Here is a 10001-nt window from a genome sequence, read left to right on the forward strand (position 1 = left end):
AATGGGAAAGAGTGGTTTTTAAATCCTTCTGGCTCACAGGCCCCTAAGGGCTAAAATCTGGATTGTTTCTCTAGGCCAGATACCATGGGACTCTGGTTCTTTAAGATAATAGCTTTTGGAGAAATCATGGTTGGTTTTCCTTTCCTTTTTTTAATAGGAAAGAACGCTTGTGGCGGAAGTGGGGTAGGGTGAAAATATATATACGTATATATATATATATACACACATATATATGTATATATATTTTTTCAGTTATAATCTTAACGCCTTCAGAATGGCAGAACAACCCTAGTCCAGGCTCCTTTAATTATCTTGGACCCACAGCCCTAATGACCTAAACTCTAAAGTATTTTTCCTCCTTGCGCCTTGAGCGAAATGTGCTCATTGCCTATCTCAGAAAGCTACTTCTCTCTCATCTTCCCATCACTGTTTGACGGCATCACTGCTTTTCAGCCCATTTTTGCCAAGAAAGTGCAGTTCCTGTTCAAAAAGGTTTGGGTGACCCTGTCCTTCTGTCTAACGATGAAGGAATTACCCATATTGACTCTGCTTTGGTTAATAGCTAATTATGTGAAACCAGCTGGAGGAACCCTGGGCACTCTATTCTGAGAGACTGTGTGGCCCTAGAACAAAATCACAAGTTATGAGTTTGAGGAAGTACGAAACAAACAGCATGGGCCGGCCCCGTGGCTTGGCGGTTAAGTGCGCGCTCTCTGCTGCTGGTGGCCCGGGTTCGGATCCCGGGCGCGCACCGATGCGCCGCTTCTCCGGCCATGCTGAGGCCGCGTCCCATGTACAGCAACTAGAAGGATGTGCAGCTATGACATACAACTATCTACTGGGGCTTCGGGGGGAAAAAATAAAAATAAATAAATAAATCTTAAAAAAAAAGAAACAAACAGCAAAACAAACAAAACCCAAAGAAGTACCACTGAGTTGGAGTTTTCCAGGTAGCGAGTCTTTAGGGATCCTCTTAGGCCTCGTTCACTTGCTTGCCTCCCTTTTGGTCTCTTCATTATTTATCAACACCCTCAAATAGTGAGGGAAAAAAAAGCCTAATGACTTAAAGGAGGCATTATGTCAGAAGTAGAGACTGAGTTCCCTGACTCCAGCTATTGATCAGAATGCAGGAAGCAGACAACTGCCTCTGATGGTTTCTTTGAGTTCTGCTAAGTTCTGACCTCTGATACTGAATATTGTCCTAGGCTTAAAGATTTAGCACTTTATGTATTTATACATAGGTTTCCAGGGTTCCTTGGCTGGAGACCACAGTATGAAAAGACAGCACCAAATCCTCACTTTGAGAATTGTCATCTGTTTTGAGTGAAGATATCCTTTCTAAGACTTGAGTACTGTTAGAAAAGAGCTCTTGACAGGAAGTGTCATCTTGGCTTTATATAGAACCTCAAAACCACCCCAGAGTCAAAAGCTCCTCTGTATCTTCCATCCAGACCACAAGATGCTTTGTCAGTCACCCTTAGTAATGCCAAGGTATCTTCCGTTAGAAGTAAACTTTAGCATGCACTCCTCTCTCTGCTTAAACAAGCAGATACACTTGGCTGCTTTAGTAGAACTTGGTAACAACGCCAATAAGGAGTATTTGTGATTCTATGGCCAAGCCACGAAGGATGGCAACAGAAACTGTTTTCACTAGTTATCACAATTTCCAGAGACAAGATTGAGAAGTTATACCTCGGGAGTATCCGAGTGCCTGGAAATAGAATGAGTGCCTCAGGAAGCAGTAAGTCCCACATCATCGGTGGGATATACAGGCTAGACTGCCACTTGGCACACATCATAGGGGAGACATGTGCCGAGAAATGAGTGGCCTAGATTTCATATAAAGTCTCTTCTCATCTGAGAGTCGGTGAACTGAAATAAAGCTATTGAGCTCAATGTGTTGTAAAGACTTCTGGTTGGTCTATGGGATTGAGGATCAGGAGATCACAGACCTGATCTAGATTCTGGGAGTTGGGAAGTGACATAAAGATTTTAATGAACATAATCCTGCTAAAGTGACCAGAGGATGTTTTTATTTTTTAATTTTTTTAAAAGATTTTATTTATTTTATTTTTTCCCCCCAAAGCCACAGTAGTTAGTTGTATGTCATAGCTGCACATCCTTCTAGTTGCTGTGTGTGGGACACGGCCTCAGCATGGCTGGAGAAGCGGTGCATCGGTGCGCGCCCGGGCTCCGAACCCAGGCCGCCAGCAGCAGAGCGTGCGCTCTTAACCACCAAGCCACGGGGCCAGCCCAGAGGATGTTTTTAAAATATCCAATAATTATGCTCTAGTCTAAAGGATCCAGCAAGAGCTAAAAGTTTGAAGGAAAAGTGGAATTTTATTAAAGCAAACAGTAAGACACTAACACATCAAGAATAAATGTCTATAGCCCCTCCAGCCTTCATGCGTAATAAGGTAATACCTTGCTCTAGTGTTTATCACTAGTGTGGTTGAACAAAATTTCTCTCAACTTGTTTGCCTCTGAATAGTAAATAAATTGCAGTCTTCCTGCAACAAGAGAATGTCATTGTTTTTTTAAATCTCCAGAAACCAATGTGCTGTTTTTCTGAAGTCCTCTGTGTACTGAGCCATGCTTACCTACCTGCTGAGCTAACAGAGCCTCCCTGCACATTCTCTGTTCACCAGTTGTTGCTTCACTTCTAGCCTGTGTCCCCTAACACTAACCAGTGGCAGCTCTGTTTAATCAACAACCAGGCCTCCTGTTCTGGGCTAATAATTTCCCAGCAGACACAAAATTCCCTGATCATCAATGGTACCTACATAGAGATATTTTCCAGTGGGCAATTAGTAATTTGTGTATTGGATAGAGTACTGAAGAAGTAGTTTAGAGATGTGGGTTCTAGTTCCTACTTCATCTGTGACTCCTCTGACACTGGGAGTTATTTTATGAGTTGTTCCATATGAAAAGACTAAGACTGTGAATAGATTTTCATTTAGTTCTGTTAGGATATAAAGAGATGGTAAAAGCAGGTAGATCCCATTCTCTGAGTCTGGAGCGCAGACCTCTAAGGAGGTGGCATCTGCTTTCAGATCAAAATCTGTTCTCCAGTTCTTACAAGGCCAAGAAGTTCCAGTTATTAATTCCACTGCAAAGCTGGGAAAAGCTTGGAAGAGCAGCACCTTTGAGGCTCGCAGGCTGGGTCCTGGGTTGCCCAACTGAAGGCAAACTCGCCCTGCTTCTCTCCCAAACATACACACACACATACACTCACTCACTCTGATTAATATGTTAGGGCTAATAGGTTTCACATTGGTTCATTTGTTCTGGCCAAAAGGCATTTTTCCTGTTTCTTATAGATGAAGGTCAGAGAGGATGTAACATTTAAAATCTCACAATTGGGCCGGCCCCGTGGCTTAGCGGTTAAGTGCGCGCGCTCCGCTGCTGGCGGCCCGGGTTCGGATCCGGGCGTGCACCGACGGACCGCTTCTCCGGCCATGCTGAGGCCGCGTCCCACATACAGCAACTAGAGGGATGTGCAGCTATGACATACAACTATCTACTGGGGCTTTGGGGGGAAAAATAAATAAATAAAATTATTTAAAATCTCACAATTAATTGTGGTGGGGCTAAAGACCAGAACTCAAACCAGTGCTCTTTATGCCATTACTTTGTCTTTTCATAGTCAATCATGGGCTGAGATGACGGTAACTAATGCTCACTTTAGACTCCTTCATATAAAGGGTATTAACAAAAAGGAAAAGAATTTGTCTTCAGAGCTGCTGTAGTGCACAACTCAGTGGGGGAGCCATACACATTAATCTATAAATGGCACCCCTGAAGTTGTTTATTGCATAGCCTGCGTAGCCTTAACACCCTCAGCAGCCTTGTCTCCCTGTATTCATTAAGAACAAGTATCTGAAAATATGGTAGCAATTAAAGTCACTAATTGCCCACAACACATAGGAAAACCCTGGTTCTGCAGCTGGCATCACTGAGATGTAGGTGATAGCACGAACATAACCACTGTGGCGGTGGAGCTAGCTGACCACTGTGGTAAATTTTTATTTATGTTCAAATTTCTGTCACAGGTAGGATAGGCTTTAAACCCTACGCATAACTCAGTGTCTCTGATATGTTTAGCCAATAACAACATTTGTTTTGGGCCGCTGACATGGGCTACAGGCTAGAAGCACGTGTTTTATAATACTCTCATTCCAACGTAGTTTGAAGAGCTCAATTGTGGGGATAAAGCAGAAAGAAGTCTTGTTTTTTAAACTCTTTGAGTTCCTCCAAATTCAAGGTGGGATGCTGGAAATGCTGTCAATTGGAGACCTGGAATCTAATCTTGGCTCTGCCACATAGCTGTTTGACCCACACAAATTAAACACTATATAAATGTTAGTTAATCTCAAAATAGCTCAATATCAACATTCTAGGAGTTAAAAAGCTATGTTAAAAAGTTAAAAGTGCCATTTTCCTGACAGTCTTCTATTCAATAAAGTAGGTAATCTCAATTATACTTTTAAAAATGACACTTAAAACAATTTTCTAATAAACAGCATAAAAACCCCAGCCCATGAAACCCCCTCCTCCAAAGTTAGCCTTCTGACAAAAAAAAAGTCACCTTAGCGGTGTTTTAAACAACAGAATTGGATTAGATATTCTGCCCCATGTAGGGCTAAAATGTGATGACTTTTAAATCTGGGAAGATAAGCCCAGATGAAGCCACTCTTTGAAGCTTTGTACAGGTCCAAGAGCTGCATACATTTATCTGTCCGTGTATGTGGGAGGAACTGTAGTTATACAGACCACAACACAGGTCCATGTGAAACTTAAGAACCTGCATCAAACTGTTAGAACCTAAAGAATCATCTCACACCCACAACACAACGGACCACTTCACTCTTTGGGCAAACAGGATTTGAGGCAATCAGACTAGAGGGTTTATGTCTATATCAGGGAGGTTACTCTTAGCCATATCTTACTCATTTTTGTAACCCCCAACATCCAGCACAGTGAGATTCAGTAGTAATTATCCTATAGATAGTCACTGAATTGAAATATACTTTATGGGAATAAAACCACTTAAAAAAATTGAGCAGACACTCTGTGTACTAAAATTACTTTATTACAGTTGATTTTTTTAAACATTTCCTTTGCTATGATACAAAGGATACTTACAAACAAAATATTACATATGACCTTGTTTTCGCTCTTGTGTTCTGACAACTTGGTAACAGCTTTAAATGCACAATCTATACAATTAATACAGGTTATATATGAACTATAAGGTATGTTGAACCAGAAGAATACTGACAATATACTGTACAATAAGCCTTACCAGTTAGTGCTGCGGACCATTTCTACCAAAAGGAAAATGCACATCTGTACAGTCACCTTTACCAGCTGGTGCTGACAGTGAGGGAGAGGCTTCTTCCCCATTGCAACCCTTGATAAGCCTCCACTGTGGGCATCTGTTTGGTCCGAAAATTGAGAGGACTGTGACTGTGTATATTTAAACTTAGTCATCGGTAAAGTGGTAGAACATTACTGTGCACATGATAATCTCTCACCAAAAAATCAGTCCTAGTTTTAAAAGACCACAAGTCCTTCGTCCACTACGAAAACCCTACAGGCTCAAGGGCTTTGGGAGATGAGAAGATGAAGGCTGCCGAAAAGGAGGCAAGAAACCAAGCCAAAATCTAGGTCTTGCAAAATTGTCATTTTTCCCTTCACCAAAGGGAACTAGAAATGTACAAATTCATTGATGAACCTCAATGATAACTATCAGTTAGCTGATAACCCTCATTTTATCTGGACCCCTGACTTGTGGGAATAACAGAAAGAGATTGTGAACAATATATACCACTTTTAGAAAAGAACCTCTTGCTTAGTTAAAATATTCCCTTTAGCCACCAAAGCTGGTCCTGGGCTATTACAGGTGTGCATTCATCTCTCAATGGTCTACTCAGAAATGATAAGGTTACAGCTTTTTTTCTTTTCTTTTTTCTTTTTTAAATAAAAAAGCAATTGACTGAAGCATTTTTCTTTTTTTAGGTAAATAGCAAAAATAAAAATAAAAACCAACCCTGGCATTTGCACAAATAATGCAAATGGAGCGATATGGCCTTTAAGATAAGGGGTTAATAGAAAGGAAGAGAGAAGTGGAGAAAATGATGTATTAACTTTTCTGTTTAAAAATTTCTACAATACATGTGCAAAAAAATCATGCTGGTTGAGGAAAACAAAGGGAAATGAGTATATAAAACTAAAAACATAAATAATGTTTGGATGACTGGTAAAAGCAGAAACCAACCTGGGTTACAAAAAGGATTATACATTCAAGATGCTCTTAAACCCAGTGGGATAACTTATGTTAAAACTGTGTTAATAGTTACGTTAAAAATCTCAAGTTTGTTTTTAAATCTTCACAATACAAGCAAAGCTGTTTTAAAATATACACTATACATATTTCTCATAGTCTCTCCAACCTCATTAATGCGCATTAGGCTATCTTTTTCATATGCTAAAACAAGGAGGTTCTGAAAGCTAAATTGCTCAGAGTAACCCATCCATTATTTAAATGTCTGTCTTAAGTTTTAAATGGGTTAAAAATTTTAGCAGACTTACATAAATAGGATTTAGCAACACAACTGTTAATTTAAAAAACTCTAAAGCATTTACAAATTATCAGGTTGGAATAGTCTGGGGAAGTTATGTGCACTATACTTTAAAATGTTATTTACATCAGACCATCGCTTTTGTAAAAATTTCCCTAAAAGATAAAAAACAAAATAAAACAAATTTGGAGAATTAATCTATTCTAACCTAGCAGAGGAGCATAAAAGGAAGGTAAACTAAGAACAAAATTATTTCCTAACAGAAACCCCACATATCCCTCTCCACTTGAATTTTGCCCTATGAAACCTCCTGCAACTCCTAATAGGCTCATGTATCAAGTGTCAAGATAATGTGGTAAAATACCTTGTCAGATAAATTACTGGCCTCAAGTGGACTTTTTTTTTTTTTTCAATTTTCCCACCTGGTACTTCTGGCTTGGATTATTTTAGGACACGTGTATGTAATTAATTGGAGGGGCACTCCAAGTAGGCACAATTCCCATTAATGTGGAATACAAGGTATAACATAAAATGCTGTTGGGGAGAAGGGGTGGTGGTTTCTTTGATATTATGAAATGCAAGGAAGCACATTTGGAATGGGCACCACAAAAGAGCTGCCTGGCAACAGACCAGGGGTAGCCAACATCTTAATAAACTAAATATACTTGTCTACGGAAAAAAAGGGTTTAGAAGTGTTCCAATACCGTCCCCCCATCCCCCGCCCCGGTTTATTTGATATGTGCCAAATAGTCACATGGACCAGCCAGAATCCGCAAACATTAAGCAGTTACATCTTTTTTAATCACACAATTCACTCCATGACCATGTGCAATTTATAGTAACAATAATGTTCATGCTGAGGCAAAATGTATTTGAGGGCACAGAAAAAGCAAAATGTGCCACTGAGAGAAACCTGTTCCCATACAACTGGTCTTCATGCTTTCAAGTGGCCCTAATATACCTTTTTGCTAAGGCAAGCCATGCAAAAGCAAAGAGTACACACTTTTCATTAACACTGGTATCTCATTTCTAAACTCCACTGACCTCAGAGTTGCCATAGAAACATATAACATGAGTACTGAAAGCATACAAATGAGGGTTCATGGATTTTAAAAAATGCATTTCCCTCGTCTATGTTCACCAGCCTTTAATACCTTAGTCTACAAGGCATATCAGACAAAGGTTAAGTGGGGATAACGACAAAGGAATATATGTAATTCTGGAAATAGGAAAAATGCTCCAAAAATGGGATCAATGTGCCAACAATAAGCATAATTCATTTCATTTGAAAATTCAGCTAGAGAGCCCAATAAACAGTTCCAAGCCATAATGTTATCACCTGCATAATTTACATAAACATTAAAACTCTTGCACTTTATAAACAAAACACACTTCTGTAAACATGGCCACTGGGGGAGGGAGGCTCCCTACCTCAATCATGATGGAGGACATGTAATCATTATATTATATAAAATGACTTCAAAGGATTTTAAATCTGACCAATGATTAAGCTTCATTTCCCCCTGTTTAACAACATTTAAGCATTAATTCTAAAAATGTTACCTAGGATGGTTTCAGGGTTAGATGCTAGGACCACAACCGGCAATGACAGCAACTCCTCTCTAGCTGGCACAGACTTATAAACTTTAGTACAAAAACAAAAAAATACAGAAACTAGGTCAATTTGTTAGCTACATATTTACAGATAATTACATGATTTTTCACTCACAATTGCTAAAAACTATGAGTGAAAAGGAAACTGTGCAGGTTGAATTACCCGTACTTTGGGGGGAATTCTTGAGCATCAAGATACCCTTTTCATTCATTCAGAAGTCTCATCTTCTCTCTACTTTTTCATGGCAAACTACCTACAGATGTCCAGATTAGTATATCCAGTGGGCATCCTGTTTCAGAGAGGATTAACCTTTTTCTCTATCTAAAGAAGAATCTCGTGTATATTTAAAAACAAAACAGACACACACACACACACACTCACATACAAATCTCTGAAACTTCAAAAAGTCAGGATTGCTGGGAAACAGTTAACAGTGATGGTGACATAGTAAATGGCTCCCCAGTTTTAATTCTCTGCCTTTATTTTCTTTAAAGGATATCTATTTTTGGGTGGGTGGGAGGGAAGTGCAAGTTTAAGAAACCCACAACAGGCAGATAAGGTGCATACTAATTTATGTATTTCTTATGATCTGAAGACTACCATTAGGCCAAATGGGTTCTCTTCCTTTGTATGAGTGAAATTTTGGAAATCTGAATATAAATGAGGGAAACATTAGTCAATGTGACTTTAACAGGGGCTACCAAAATTCAGTAGAATATATAAATGCACAATAAAGGAAGAGTTCTCAGCTTCACTTTTTTTTCTAGACAGTGTTTAATAAAACCTACTTCTTTACAAATTAATAGTCATTTCCAATGTAGACCTATTGTAGTGATTTCATAAAAGTGCAGACAACATAACCAGATACACAGCAAAATAGACTTCAATCAGTAGTCCTTGCATACAAGAGGCAAGTCTGCTAAGTGTACAGCACACTCTTCATCCTTTAAGGAATCTGAGGATGGGAAATTTCCAGTTCTTAACAACTAAGAGTGAGTGAGTGCCTTTTCAAAGGCAATGCTACAACCTGGTTTGGGGCACTATCATGTTAGATGAGGGAAAACAAAATAGAGAATTTGTTTCTCTTTAATAATTATCTGTATCTTGCTAAGCAGCGCAAAGATGACAGCCCACGTTTTGGCTTTGTTCCTTAGAGAAGGCGGTCTTCTACCTAAGAAACAAGAACTTCTTCCATCATTATAGGAGATTCACACTTTACATCTTAAATATATTATTTTCTGACTTGAATACACACTAGACACTTCACATTGTGAGCATGGAACAAAACGCAGGACCATATAAACCTCCTAGGAAAGGGTTGCTGTGTTGGGCCAAATCTCTGCTTGAATAGCAGTGGCTCAGAAGTGGTGGAAGGTGCACAAACTCACTATTAGCAAGCAAGAAGAGGCAGCTAAAGGGAGAAAGCCCCAGCCAATACCGTATCCTTCTCTCCCAGTGGCCATTTCCTGTTGATTTTATAGTTTAGGAGAACCTTAGACGCTTTAGCAGTAATTTCTTTCTTGGCTGTTTTGGTCCTTAGCAAAATTTATAATTATTAGTATTAATGGAGAAAAAGAGTAAGAGGATCAAAGGCATCACTACTAAGAATTACGTACAGAGCGCCCATGAAGACTGTGTGATTTACTGGTTCTTTTTATCAGATTGCAGAGGAATCACTGCCAGTGTTAGTACTTTCCACAGTTCATTCCTCTCTAGATCACTTATCTTTTATTGCATCACGACACAAACTCACAGAAACACTAACTGGCTCCTTCCCCAGCACTATTTTACTGCATTGCAAC

The sequence above is a fragment of the Diceros bicornis genome, chromosome 18, assembly GCF_020826845.1.
Source record: "Diceros bicornis minor isolate mBicDic1 chromosome 18, mDicBic1.mat.cur, whole genome shotgun sequence".
Classification (NCBI taxonomy): Eukaryota; Metazoa; Chordata; class Mammalia; order Perissodactyla; family Rhinocerotidae; genus Diceros; species Diceros bicornis.